Source organism: Cornus florida, unplaced genomic scaffold (genome assembly GCF_030987335.1).
Source record: "Cornus florida cultivar Cherokee Brave unplaced genomic scaffold, ASM3098733v1 CherokeeBrave_3.0.0_Hap2_Chr01, whole genome shotgun sequence".
Lineage (NCBI taxonomy): Eukaryota > Viridiplantae > Streptophyta > Magnoliopsida > Cornales > Cornaceae > Cornus > Cornus florida.
This window is the reverse complement of record NW_026775571.1, coordinates 76,288,068-76,303,107: the sequence shown is the minus strand read 5'-3', so window position 1 is coordinate 76,303,107 and position 15,040 is coordinate 76,288,068. Positions and strand designations below refer to the sequence as shown.

Below are 15,040 nucleotides of genomic sequence, written 5' to 3'. Positions count from 1 at the left end.
GGATAAGATTTGGAATAGATTCCACTAAGAATTTTTTGCGGATCTCTAGACGAGCTTGTTTTTCTCCGCAAGAAGATGAACGTGGTATGTTTACTTTCTTAAATCAGTTTCCGGGTGAATGAGAAATTAGTTCCAAAGTATGGTATTTTGATAAGCCTAAATGGGTATGCAAAATGTGGAAAGTGTTTGTCCCACATGGAAAAAATGTTGAAACAAATTGAAATTTAAATAAGCTGAGTTTAGGATTTGGGCTTGGGCTTGGGCCTAATTGTAAAGTCCAGATTATTCTTTTTTGGAATTTTGGATTGGGCGTAATTTTGGGCTGGGCTTATTTAAATGGGTTTCACAAATGGATGGGTTTGTTGGGTGGTTGATTTTTTGAATTAAAAAACTACTTTTTAGTTTTTCTAAAAGGTTACACCTTTTAAATTAAAAAACCATATTTTAGTTTTTCTAAATGGTTACACCTTTTAAATTAAAAAATCACTTTTTAGTTTTTCCAAAGGGTTACACCTTTTTCCGAACCATCATAACCCATGGTTGCACCCACTAGAAAAGGCACATTGCAGCCTATTGGAATGGATTTGTCTATTGGTGAACAGACACCATGTGAACCATTGCAACCTATTGGAATAAATGTGTCTAGTGGTGAACAGACACCATGTGAACCATTGCAATAGGTTGCAATGGTTATGTCCAATAATGAAGAGATACACCCAATCTGAAAAGGCATTTCTGTTTCTATAAATAACCCCCTTTGGATCAATTGCAAGTGGTTCATTTTTTCATTTTCTTCTATCTCCCTCTCTAGACTTGAATCCAACCCAAGTGGGTTCAAACCATAGGTTAAGTGGTCCGAACCACTTAGACGCTAATCCAATTTCATCGAGCCATATTAAGATTGGTCCGAACCATTTGATTCGTATTGCACCCAATTCAACATTTATATAGTATAGATGCATTTTTGAGTCAGAGAGAGTATTACACGGAGAAGGTTTGCCGTATCCACGAGTTTGTAGTGCTGCTACTGGTGGTTGTAGACTGTTGTATACTGGGAGATAGACGCCACTAAGTCCGTTAGCACCATAGCGGGACGAATCTGTCTTAAGGACATAGTATTCAATACTAGCCTCGGTCCAGGTTCTTTATTTATTATTATTATTTTATTAATTTATTTTGCATATTTAATTAAATATAGAGTTGCATATTTAATTAATGATTTCTTAGCATATTGTTAATTATCTCATGACATATTAGTATAAGGTTTGTTATATCTTAAATGTTACATGAGGCATATATTTTACCAACATAAATATCCATACATTGTAAACTTAACAAATTCAAATGATTAAAAAAAAAAAAAAAACTTAACAAACACAAACTCAAAACATTATAAAATTTAAATTATACATACTTTATTACTTCTATTACTACTCCAGCGTTCTATTCTTTAATTCATTTGAAATTCTTTATGTTTCTTTAATTCATTTGAAAAAGAAAAAAATATATATATCTAAGTCCAATTGAAGTTTGTAACCTAAATTTTCTATTTTGCAACAACAATGTTAGAACAACATTTTTTTGGTAAGGAGGCTCTTTTTTTTTTTTTTTTTTTTTTTTTTTTTTGTAAGTTGTGTTAGGATAATATTAGTATAGATTTTAGTTAGAACTCGATAACAAAATTAAGCAATAAGATTATGACTAAGTCCAAAAAATAAACAGACCATATAACAACAATTGCAGAATAGTCTCATTAATGTTTCTCTCATGAGCATCACTCGGACTCCAAAAATAAGAGATATTTTCGTAATATCTTATTCTTGATTCATGAGACCTATTAATCTCATAACTGTTTCTCTCCCGAGCAATTTAGTTAACTTAAGACAATTGAGACTCGTATCCCGCTATGAGGCAGGAATGATGTGAATGCATAACTTAAGATATGGTTTTTTATCAATAAGGCAACACCACCACACATTTATTTTTGTATTCTAAACAATGTAAGGGCGGACAAATCAATTAAACAAAACTCTAAAACCGTTTTAAATGGAGCATGTCTCACTGGACCATTTCCATCCCTACCATTGACCAGTAAATCGACTAGTAGACTCGGGTCTCTTTCTAGGGCCTTGCCCATCCAAATTTGTCACTGCTTCTTTAGAAAATGGAAATAATTCGAAGAAGAAAAGTAAGATTGATTCAGACAAAGACCGTAAAAAGTTGAAAGTTCATGGTTTTGAATATTCAAAAGAAGGTGAGGAGTTGCTATTATTTTATCTAGTCCAATTGAAGTTTGTAACCTAAATTTTTGAATTAACTCTATTTTGCAACAACAATGTTAGAACGATATGTTTTCGGTAAGGAGGCTTTTGTTTTTGGTAAGCTGTGTTAGGATAATATTAGTATAAATTTTAATTTGAACTCAAGAACAAAACTAAGCCATAAGATTATAACTAAGTCCAAAATATAAAAAGATTATATAATGACAATCAAAGAATAGTTTCATGAATGTTTGTCTCATGAACATCACTGGGACTCAAAAATTAAGAGATATTTTCTTAATATCTTATTCTTGGTTCATAAGACCTATTAGTCTCATGAATGTCTCTCTCATGAGCATTAATGGACTCTAAAAATAAGGCAATATTTTCTTGATACCATATTATTGGTTCTTGTTCAAACCTATCAGTCCTAAATTAAACAAGAGTATAAAAAACATTTAACATTTTTAGTGAGGTCAAAATAATAATGACCAAACACTCTACGGTGTATAATTTGTCCAAATCTCAGGGAGGTAAGTGTAATTTACCGAAAAAAAAAAATTATCTAATCCAATTGAAGTTTGTAACCTAAATTTTTGAATTTACTATAATTTGCAAAACAATATCAGAATGATATTATTTTGGTATGGAGGGTTATTATTATTATTATTATTATTATTATTATTATTATTTTGGGTAAGGTGTGTTACGTTAATATGAGTACAAATTAACTCGAGAATAAAACTAAGCAATAAGTTAAGACTAAGTCCAAAAAATAATAAGCAATAAGTTATGACTGGTCCAAAAAATAAAAGGATCATATAATGACAATCAAATAATAGTCTTGTGGTGTTGCGGCGAAGTTCAATAATGATGACGTTTATCTGAGTAAAGTGCTCGAGGGTTTTGGTTTGGTGGGGTGGGTCTTTGGGTATAGTGTCGGTCTCCTTCTCTAAGAGTGTGGATTTGTTTTAAGAATATTGGATTTTGTGAGATTTATTAATCATATCATGAGTAATTATGCATGTAACCGATTCAATAAAGAAAGGGAATATGTCTTTTTCGTTAAAAACTAATTGTTGTCAATTGTGACAAGAGTATCAAAGCAATTTTTTTAAAAGTTTAATCTAAAAAAAATAAAAATAAAAGTTCTGAATAGTCAAAGCATTTTACCCCATTTATTAATAATATATATTATGATTAATTAATTTAAATGCAAATGTTGTAAAAGATGGAAGAGTTAAGAAAACAAGCATATTGAAGGTAGAAACAGGAGGACTTGACATCATTTTAATTGCACCCTCCTTTGCAACATTGTCCTGAACTTATAATTTTATTGCAAAAGTTTTCACATGAAGGCACCTATATGAAAATATTTTGAGGTTAAGAATTCTAATTTACCTGATAAAATAAATAAAGAAATAATATTAAAAAACAATCTTTTCAAAGACAAAAAAAAAAATATCAAGAGAATACCAGAACGTCGATGTCAATATTATTCATCAACCTAAATTTATTGCAAGGAACATTTAATATGAAATGGAGGGAGTATCAAATTTGACAAGGCGACTCAAAATATGGTTTGAGTAATTTTTCTCATTTGAGAAGCAAAATGGACGACTGGCTCAGTACTCAATGATCAATCCAACCCAACTACAAAATAATGGTAAACTATGGTACGCTGCAACTTTGGAATAACTGTTTAATGACTCTGGCATTGACTAATGAGTCAATGACTAATACTAACATAATAGTAGTCGTCCTCTTCTTTCTTTCCTTTCATTCTTCCAAAAACAGAAAAAGATGAGAGAGAGAATGATTATTCCATTGGTGCTGCAAATCGCGTGGCTAACACTAACACAAGCATTAGCAGCATCACTAGCAAAGCCTGGTTGTCCAGACAAATGCGAAAATATTACCATTCCATACCCATTTGGTATTGGAGCCAATTGTTTTGTTAATGTTGAGCCCTATTACTCGTTTGGGATAATCTGCAACAAATCTTTCACCCCACCCAAACCATTCATCACTGGCATTGACCTTGAGGTGCTTGAAATCTTTCACCCCACCCAAATTGTTCGTGTCAACAACCCGGTAATCACTTCTAATTGTTATAACAGGGTTAATAATCAATTTGTGAACTTGAATGATACTCCTTTTTACTTCTCAGACACCTACACCCGATTCACGGCCATGGGTTATGACAACCTCGCCTTAATCACCTACCAAGATACGGTCATAAGGGGCTGCATGTCCATCTGCAGTGGTAATTCAACAATTAACGGTTGCTATGGCATCGACTGCTGCCAAACCACAATCCCTCCATCATCTGACTCAATCAATGCATCTTTCAGAAGCATAGATTCAAACAATGATACAAAAGGGTGCAAATATGCGTTTATGGTGGACCTAGAATGGTTCACTAACCTCACCAACCCTTATGCCGTGCGGGAAATGGATAAGGTCCCTGTTGTGCTGAGTTGGGGTACATATAGGAGATGCAATACATTCGATTACGACAATTCTACTGCTTCTAATAGTTCATTATGCGGCACTAATGCTTCTTGCAGTTTTAATCAAAGCTCAACTTACGACCTATGCCATTATGACCATGGCTATGAAGGAAACCCATATTTGCTTCATGGATGCCAAGGTAAGGTTCTGCAAATTTACCCTAGTTTTAACAATATGTAGTATGAACACAAGTTAAAGTTATCTATTGCCACTTTTCTGTGTATGCCTCAATTACTCTGTATGTAGTCCTGTGCAGGTTCGTAGACAAACATGTTAATAACTTATTTTATTTGATTTTGTACGTCAGATGTTGATGAATGTGCGAGGAGAGAGACCAATCGCTGTCAGAAGATTTGTGAGAATACAACTGGAAGTTACAAGTGCTATTGTCCACCTTGGTACTCACCTGGAGTTGGTGGACATAGTTGCTATGAACTCAAGGTTATTGAACCCCTCATTGTATTTTTAATGATCAGCCCTATTACTCATTTGAGATAATCTGCAACAAATCATTCACCCCACCCAAACCATTCATCACTAGCATGAACCTTGAGGTGCTTGAAATCTCATTAACAGAAGGCACTGTTCGTGTCAACAACCCGGTTATCACTTCTAATTGTGATAACAGGGTTAATGATCAAGTTGTGGACTTGATCGATACTCCTTTTTACTTCTCAGACACCAACAACCGATTCACGGCCATGGGTTGTGACAACCACACCTTAACCGACGACTGGCGCCAAGGAATGGCCATTGGGTGCGTGTCCAACTGCAATTTTACTTCATGAGATAAAAGCTACTATGGCATCAACTGCTGCCAAACCACAATCCCACCATCACTCACGTATATCAATGCATCATTTGGAAGCATAGATTCAAACAATGATAGAAAGTGCAAATGTGCCTTTATGGTGGACCAAGATTGGTTCAATAAGCTGACCGACCCCTATGTCGTGTTGAAAAGGGAGGTGGTCCCTACTGTGCTGAGTTGGCGTACATATGGGATGCGCAAATCATTCGAACCAATTCACCAATGTGACGGCGGCAATCCCTTTAACAAATGCCGCCCTGCCGAAGTGTCTTACAGCTCACAAGTGTCTAATAGCTCATTATGCGGTACTAATGCTTCCTGCAGTTCCAATACCAATCAAAGCTCAAGCTATCAATGCCAATGTGACCGCGGCTATGAAGGAAATCCATATCTGCCTCATGGATGCCAAGGTAAAGTTCTGCAATTAATTAATAAATTTGCACTGCCAGTTATTAGCTTAGTTATACAATACTGGAACATATCTTCATCACTTGATTACCAAGAACAACAAATACCTAGCCACTTGTCTGTATTAACTTTCAACACCATCTACACAAGTAATAATATATTATCACTCTCAGGGGTGGCTCAATATAATTTGAGGCCTTAGGCAAAAATTATAAAAGTGATCTCTTAATATATTAATAATATTATTTTAATAAAATTGTTTGAGAGTAGGGCAACACAAATCTAAATGAATAATATTTTTTTTTCACTATTGTATTATTTTTAAATTATTTAAAATTAATTTTCACAATTATTAGTTAATTGTTTTAGCTTTACTATTAGTTATATATATATTCAATAGAAACGTGGAAGAAGGGGAGGAGGGAAAAAATTTAGATTAGGATAGAATTGTGAATTTTGATAGAAACTGAAATGAAAATTTTAGAATTAATCAAATTCTTTAGCTATGAGGAGTATAATAATAAAATAAAATAAAGAAGTCTATAATAATTGTTAACCCGATATATATTGTAAATAGTAATAATATACAGTAAGGAAGTAGTAATTTTAGGGCCTTATAGGGGAAATAAATTTTTTAAGAAGTCTAATAAAGCAAGAAAATAATAATTTTAGGGTCTTCTTATTGGCTCGACTATCTAATAATGTAAGGAAATAAAAATTTTTGGAAATAAAAATAATAATTTTAGTGCGTAACTGATAAAGGAAATAAAAATTTTAAGAAGTCTACTACAATAAGAAAATAATACTTTTAGGGACTTTCCTATTGGCTGAGGCCTTAGGTGATAGCCTAAGTCGCCTTAAGGTCGAGCCAACCTTGGTCTCTTCTGCATATGACACAACATATGCATAACATATGCCTCAGCTACTCTGTATATAGTCCTGTGCATGTCAGATATTAATGAATGTGCGAGAGGTACCTATCACTGTCAGATGAACTGTTCAAATACGGCTGGGAGTTACAAGTGCTATTGTCCACCTGGGTACTTAGAGCATCTCCAATGCTAAAATCTATTTTCAGCTGCCAAATCTATATTTTGACATGTGCTACAGTGTCAAAATGCTACATTGTAGCAATTCTGCTCCAATGGTGCATTTCATGCAAAATACTATTTTTTGACACAACCACCATTCTTTTTCAACTACCATTCCCACCATTCATATTCGCATCAGTAATATTAATATTAAGTACATTCCAACTCAAGTTGTAGACACTAGAAGGAAACTAAAATTAAACTTAATTAAAAAGAAACAAAAAATCTAAAATATCTCATAAAAAAAGGACCCAAAAATAAATAAATATATATATATATATAAATTTATATATTTGATTATATTATTATATAATTTTTTTTTTCTTTTTCGGATATTTATATATATATGTATATTATATATATTTGATTATATTATTTTTAAAATATATATATAATTTTAGGGTAAATCATTTTAGCCTCCCCAATCGCCATATATATTTTTAGGGCAAATCATTTCAGCCTCCCCAATCATCTCATTCTCTATTCTCGTTCTCAACTCTGAAATTGCCCCTTATGTCTCTCTCTGTGCAACTACAAACTACAAAATCAATAAGAATCAGAAGTTCAAAACCCATATCTTTCAGTTTCCATTGCCCCCTCTCATCTGCTTTTCTATATATTTTTTAGAAAACTCTCGGGTCACTTCGATCCTCAAGGTTCGGGAGGTTGGTTTTGTCAAAGTAGAGATTCAAGTACTCCATGAAGGGTAAGAGATCATGAGGATTGACAGTGAGCAATGGGTTGTCATTTGGACCATAAAGAGTCCGGTTCATGATCGATGGTGAAGACAAGGGCCTTGGACCAAGTGGTGCCTGATCTGGGGATAGTGACTATGATCAGATCGGTGTTGCGTGCTTGGAAGTGTTGTTGGAAGGAGATCACACTAACTTGTACGTATGGGTTCTTTTTTTTTTTTTTTTTTTTTTTTTCTAAATCAACTAATCAAGGTCTGTAATTCTTTTTTTGCAAACTAAATCCTATTTGGTGAAATTTTTTATGACCTTTTATATGTGTGTGTGTGTATATATATATATATGAATCTATATCGGCATATCATTTCAGATTGTTCAAAAAATCAAAACCCATATCTTTTAGTTTCCATCGCCCCCTCTTTCTCTCTCTCCCTCTACCGTTCTCTTTTTTTGAAATAGCAGTAGTTATTTCTTGTGCTATAATTGGCATAAATCTTGGCAAAGTTAAAATTTGGCAGCCCATATAGCATTGCATTGGAGAACTCATTTTTACCATCTCCTATTATATTGTAGAAATAGCAGCCAATATAGCATTGGATTGGAGATGCTCTTACCTTATGGATTTAATGGATCCTATTGCTATAAACTCCAGGACATTCAAGGCAAGTTAGGCAACAGAAGAAATGGGATCATTATTATAGGTACGTACTCCCCACACCTCGATCACGTAAGCACATGCACTGAGATAAAAAGCACAAAATTAGAGGTACTAATTATTGCTTGACCAGAATCAGGACAATTGATGGATTCAGTTTGAGTAATATATAATTAAAAATAAGTAAAAATAAAAAAATAAAAACCTAAAATTTGAGCCAAACTGAAGAGGAAGAAAACGACGCATAAGAGAAAAAAAAAAAAAAAAAAAAAAAAACGCTAAATTTTTTAATTTGTCAACATTATTTTTTAAGATAAATAGATTCAGGTTTGCAAACCTTGAATCTCTTCTAACAGTACAACTACTATAGGAAACATGGTAGCAATTAATGTTACTCCAAAAAGTAACTATATAGTCTAAGATCAAATTTGTGGACTAATAGCTTCAACTCAAGGTCAGGTCAAGTATTTACTATCGATAGTTTTTAGTCGGGTAGTTCTGCACTCAGACTAAAACTATGTAGCAAGGATATAGTCCCACTGCAATACTCTAACCTAACAACTGGCTACCGTTCTCAACATTAGAATACTGGACTTATCTTTCTTATGAGATATGAACTAGCCTAGGAAATTATAAAAACATACAAGTATTTTTTGCACTCAAGCATAAAATTTTTAGACTGAAAAGGTGATTCTTTCTTATTGAGTTTTGTAGGTACTAGCACGAGTCTCGGAATACTATTTTTACTTATTGGTATATGGTGGATGATTAAACTAGTGAAAAGAAGAAGGGAAATTAAGCTAAAGCAAAAACTCTTTAACCAAATTGGGGGTTTGTTACTGCAACAACAATTGTCTTCAGGTAAAAGTAATGTTGAGAAAACCAAACTCTTCACTTCAAAAGAGTTGGAAAAAGCAACTGACCACTTTAATGAGAATCGAATACTGGGTCAAGGAGGCCAAGGTACTGTCTACAAAGACATGTTGACAGATGGTAAAATTGTAGCGGTTAAGAAGTCCAAAATAGTCAATGAAGGCAAACTTGAGCAATTTATCAATGAGGTGGTCATTTTATCACAAATTAACTATAGAAATGTAGTCAAGCTACATGGATGTTGTTTGGAGACAGATATGCCTCTGCTTGTTTATGAATTTATCCCAAATGGAACCCTTTTTTCAGTATATCTATGACCAAAATGAAGAGTTCCCTCTTTCTTGGGACATGCGTGTTCAGATTGCCGTTGAAGTTGCAGGAGCTCTTTCCTATCTACACTTAGCAGCTTCCATACCCATTTATCCTCGAGACATCAAGTCCACAAACATATTGTTGGATGATAAATACAGAGCAAAAGTATCCGATTTTGGAACTTCAAGATCAATTACAATTGATCAAACTCATTTGACCACAAAAGTACTGGGCACCTTTGGATACTTGGATCCTTAATATTTCCAATTAAGTCAGTTTACAGAGAAAAGTGATGTTTATAACTTTGGAGTAGTTTTTGTTGAGCTCTTAACGAGACAAAAACCGATCTTATCAACCATATCTGAAGAATGTTGAAGCTTAGCAACATATTTCATATTAACAATGGAGGAAGATCATCTATTTGATATTGTTGATGCTCGAGTTGAGAAAGATGATAGGAAAGAAGAGATTATACTAGTTGCTAATCTTGCAAAAAGATGCTTGAACTTGGATGGGAGAAAAAGGCCTACAATGAAAGAAGTTGCAATGGAGTTGGAAAAGATTAGAATGTCACATGGAGCATGTACTATCCAACAAAACTATGAAGAGGTTGAGTTTTCGGTAGCTGAACTCACTAGGCTTTGGGATGTTGCTTCAACTTCGACAGGTGTATCTTCATCATCCGATGTCCAATATCTATTGTCTAAGTAAATATGATGGTTACGGTTTTCTTTTTCCATATATTAAATGTTCTTGTTTGAATAATAGTATATAATCACTTAAAGTTTATCCTACTTCTGGTGTTTAAGAAATCATGATCAGTAATAATATTTTATTGTCATTTATATTATTTTCCATTTTGTGTAAGCTAATCATGATGAGAAATACTCTGTACATATTTTTTAAAGTGTTTATGGGTATCGTTTTGTATCAAAGCTTAAATTTTATCCAATATCTTTCGTATTGGTTCAGTATAGTGCATCTCTTTTGTTGTTTTTTAGTGCTCATGTTGTGTTATTCCCAGTGTGAATAAGAATTGATACATTTTCTTATTCATGATCTCCTATATAGATTGTTATGAGATTTATATGTACCACTCGCAAGTGTACAAATCTTTGCAGATAGGGTTTATTTGTAAGAGTGTCGTACCCAAGGGACTTGTGTAAAATAAGTTTGTCAATAGATTTCTTAAATTCCAAATTAACTTGAAAGCAGGATAAACGAATTGTGATAATTAATTCTAAATTAACTAATTCAAAAAATAAAATAAACTAAAGAACAATGATTAAATATGATGTAGAAAATAGAGAGATAGAACTAGGGGAATGACTTTTTGAACGCCTCTTTTGAGTACACATATCTTTCAGAAATTTGGCGTAAGCTGGAATTTGCTGAATTGCATTAAGCAATGGGAGATTAATTTTCACTTGTTTGAACATCTCCATTATGTCTTGAAGTTTGCTTCCTTGCTTTGTTGGCTTTGATGTTTCTTGTAGTCTCTGAGGGAATGGCACAACTGCATGCTGATCGGTTGATCAACTAAACATCAACCTTCACAATAACACGAATCATTGTAAAATAGGGCTATTGGTCGGGTAAGTCGAATCACTGGGACTGTGCTAGTCTAAGGCAACCTAAGTGTTTAGAGTCATCCTTAGGATGATGAAGGGGTGTTCATAGAGGTTGTGTTTGTTGTCACTTAACTACAAATTCAGAATGCATACACCAATAAATTGAAGGAGATTAAAAGAGAAGATTTAGAGAAGGAAGTCTAGGGAAGTGAATCCACTCCAAACCTCTACACAAGCTAATTATATGATTGATTTGGGGAATTAATGTAGAAATGACCATGATGAATAGCAATTCATGACTACTATATCATCTTCAAGAAATTCAATTAATTAAAATGTAAGAACAACCTATCAAAGCTCCACATGCTTAAATTACCTAAACTATGGTGCAATCCTCAACATGCTCACTAAGCTAGAGATTGTCAAACAAGTAATCAATTGATGAGAGCACATGATAACAAGTCACAAGGTTAATCCATCAAAAGAAATTCTTAAGCAATGAATTAACAAGCTACTCAAAATCATGCCATTAAAACCATTCCATAGTCTTAGCTCCATTGTCACTATGAAACTACAAGCCATACAACCATGAGATTAAATCATCTAAGACAAGAGTATTTAATGCAACATGATCTTTAGAACATTAAAACATCCATTACATTATGTAACATGATCTAGATTATGGAACTAGTCAAATACACATTTCATTCCCCAAAATAAATCAAAAACTAGATATGCTTACAAGGAGGAGTTTCATCACCTCCCTAGATGGAGGTTTAGCTATCCATGGATACAAAAATGGAAGAAGAAGAAGAAGACTCCATCTCCATTTTCGAGCTCCTACTGTAGCACTCAAGAACACCCTCCTCCTTGCTCTCTTCTCTCTCCTCTATCTTGCTAAAATCAAAGATTGCAAATGTGTGGCCTTTGGTAGCTTTTTATTCTCCAACAACACCCTCTCTCTCTCCTCCAAGGAACACCTCCAACCACTTCATAAAGAAGGAAGATGGCATTAAGGAAACCAATGTGCAAGTGGCTGAAATTGAGCCATTTCCGAGTGCAATCTGCCTCATTTTCGAGCACTCGAAAAGTGATCTCGAGCACTCTAACTTAGTGCAATGTGCAACATGCTCCTCTTGCTCAGCGCTGACCTATTTTGGGAAAACTGCTATAACTTTGTGTCCTGAACTCCAAATGATGATCTGTTTGAAGATTTGGAGAGCTGATTCAGTGCTTTAAAAACTTCATGTTTTGATGAAGACCCAATTCTCAAGTCTGGTTGGTCGAAAATGAAGATCAAGGCAGAATTGCATTGCTGCCAGGCAGTTCTGCGTACCTCTGGTAACAAGGCCATAACTCTCTGCTCCGAGCTCCGAATGACAAACCATTTGAAGATTTGGAAAGCTGATTCAGAGCTATAAATCTTTCATGTTATGAGGGAAGTCCAGTTCTTGAGTTTACTAGGTCGAAAATGGCAACAAAAGTCAGGATCACTGCTGCCAGAAATTCAGAAATGGCATCCTTGTTGTTCAAAATTCCACAAGGCATCATTTTTTGCTTCCTTTTTGCACTTTAACCTGAAAATGCATAAAAACATGCAAATGGAGTTAATCTACATAAAATAATCAATTAATGGACTTTGTTAATGTACTTTAGGGCGCTTGAATATACAATATTCGGCGCTTATCACACCCCCAAACTTACATTTTGCTAGTCCCTTAGCAAAACTACAATGAAAAACATTATGAAAAGACAACCATGGGCATGCTACTACAAAAATATCATCCATGGTAAAATGAGATAGATACATAGCTCAAATACAACTTGAAACAGACAAAAACTGGAGATGGGGTCATTGGGAAAACTACCTTGCATATATGAAGCATTGATACAAAAAATGGGAAAAACCATTTCAACATGCATGCATCAACATCATAGTCCATATAAATAATTCAATTGTCATCTCTTAAATGGAAATAACTCAAACTCCAGTGAAAGTGAATTGGATTCTCAACATGCGGCTTTTACTTTCTTTTCCAATTCCAAAGCACAAGTTTTCAAATCATTGAATTCCCCTTTAAATGAGGTCCCTAAGGCATGATTTTATTTACAAGACAACCTTTGTTGCTTGGTAACAATTTATTGCAACTCATAAGCGAAACATAGAATGGTTGTGCAATGCTAAAGTCCCTTAAGCTTTCTAACCAACCTATGTAGCAAGCGTTAGGCCAACAACTCCCAAACCAGACGGCTTTAGGGTGTTAAGTGTAGAGACACTCCAAAGGGCTTAATAGCTCAAGTTGGAAAGGCTACGAACTCTAGCGAACCATGTTTATTACAATTTTTTGAATGACCGTGCAATGTTTAAGTCCTTTAAGCTTTCTAACCAACCCTTGTAGCAAGCGTTAGGCCAACAACTCCCAAACCAGACGGCTTTAGGGTGCTAAGTGTAGAGACACTCCTAGGGCTTAATAGCTCGAGTTGGAAAGGCTACGAACGTCAACTGGTCATTTTTCTTTCTTTCTCAGTTTTTTTTTTTTTTTTTTTTTTTTTTTTTTTTTAGACAACTTAAATCATGCCAAAGATATTCATCTATTAGGTTCATCAAATCAGATTAACTAGGCCAAGGTCAAGGTTGATCAAGTTGCATGCCTCACAGTTAAGTTTCCAATGTGCATCTGTGCATTGTGAAGCTTATAAGAGTGTAAATCCAGCAAGAATCTAATTGAAACATTTATACAGACTAATTTGAATCTACATGATCGTTTCAACTCAAATTTTTCTTTATTTTCAAAAATTTCAATTGCTTCTATACACACGGTATTAAATATATGTTTCATCTCCGACAAGTGTCAAGTTATACTATCATCGCTTAGCAAAAATTCTAAAACCAAAAATATGCCAAGAATGCTTTGATGCACCCCCAAACTTAAACTACACAGTGTCCTCAATGTGGGACATGAATGTAAGTTAGAGACAAAAATGACAAAGAGTATAAAAAGGAACAACAATACCCAGGGGGAGGAAACGGCATTTTGATACAAAAACCCCCAAACTTGAATTGGACTGCGCAACCTGGAGAGCATCACGAAGAACAAAAAGAAACAACCACAAATAGAATTAATAGCACAAGCATAAATACAGAAAAAGAATGTACCGAAAGTTTAACAGAACAGAAAGAATTTGCATTGCAAAAAGAGTTTACATGATTACAAAAAGAGCTGTACAGGGATCATGTCGACTAGAGCAACCTATAGATAGCAAATTCTTACAGTTCAAAAGGAAAACAAAAGATACAAGAGAAATAGTTACATATGAAACAAAAAGATAAGGTCCACACTCGCAACAAGCTATGGTCCAGAGGGTAAACGGGCGAGGATGGAATGGAGGAGAGATTGAGTCTTACGCCGTTCAGTGGAAGCCAAACGATGTTCCTCAGCTGTGACACGACGGTCTTCAGCAGCAAGACGACGATCTTCTTCGGCACGTGAAGAAGTCTCACACAGAGTCTGAGTGCACGCGGACAAAGAATTCTCAAAACGATCCAGTCGCTCATGAATACCGGCAATGCTAGCCCGGATGAAAGCCTGGTCCTAGTGAGAGTCGACCGGAGGCTCTACCCTTGCAGCGGCTGCTGCAGTGGAAGCATCCTCAGAAGGAGGAGGAGGAGGAGCGTGGATGAACAGGGGAGCAGGAGGCTGAGGGGTACTAGAATGGCTAAGAACATTGATCCACCGGCGCTGGGTAAAAATTTTAATCTTTTCGCCTTTTGGTTCATAGGGAGGAACAACGAAACCCTTGTGCTGAAGGAGCCGAGTGATGAAAAATGGCAAAGGCAATTTTCGATTTTCA

General features: G+C 34.7%; 1 pseudogene; it reads left to right on the top strand.

Annotated features, from left to right (window-relative positions):
* Nucleotides 1-4,064: 4,064 nt before the first annotated feature.
* Nucleotides 4,065-10,328, top strand: LOC132275126 (wall-associated receptor kinase-like 3; annotated as a pseudogene).
* Nucleotides 10,329-15,040: the final 4,712 nt, after the last annotated feature.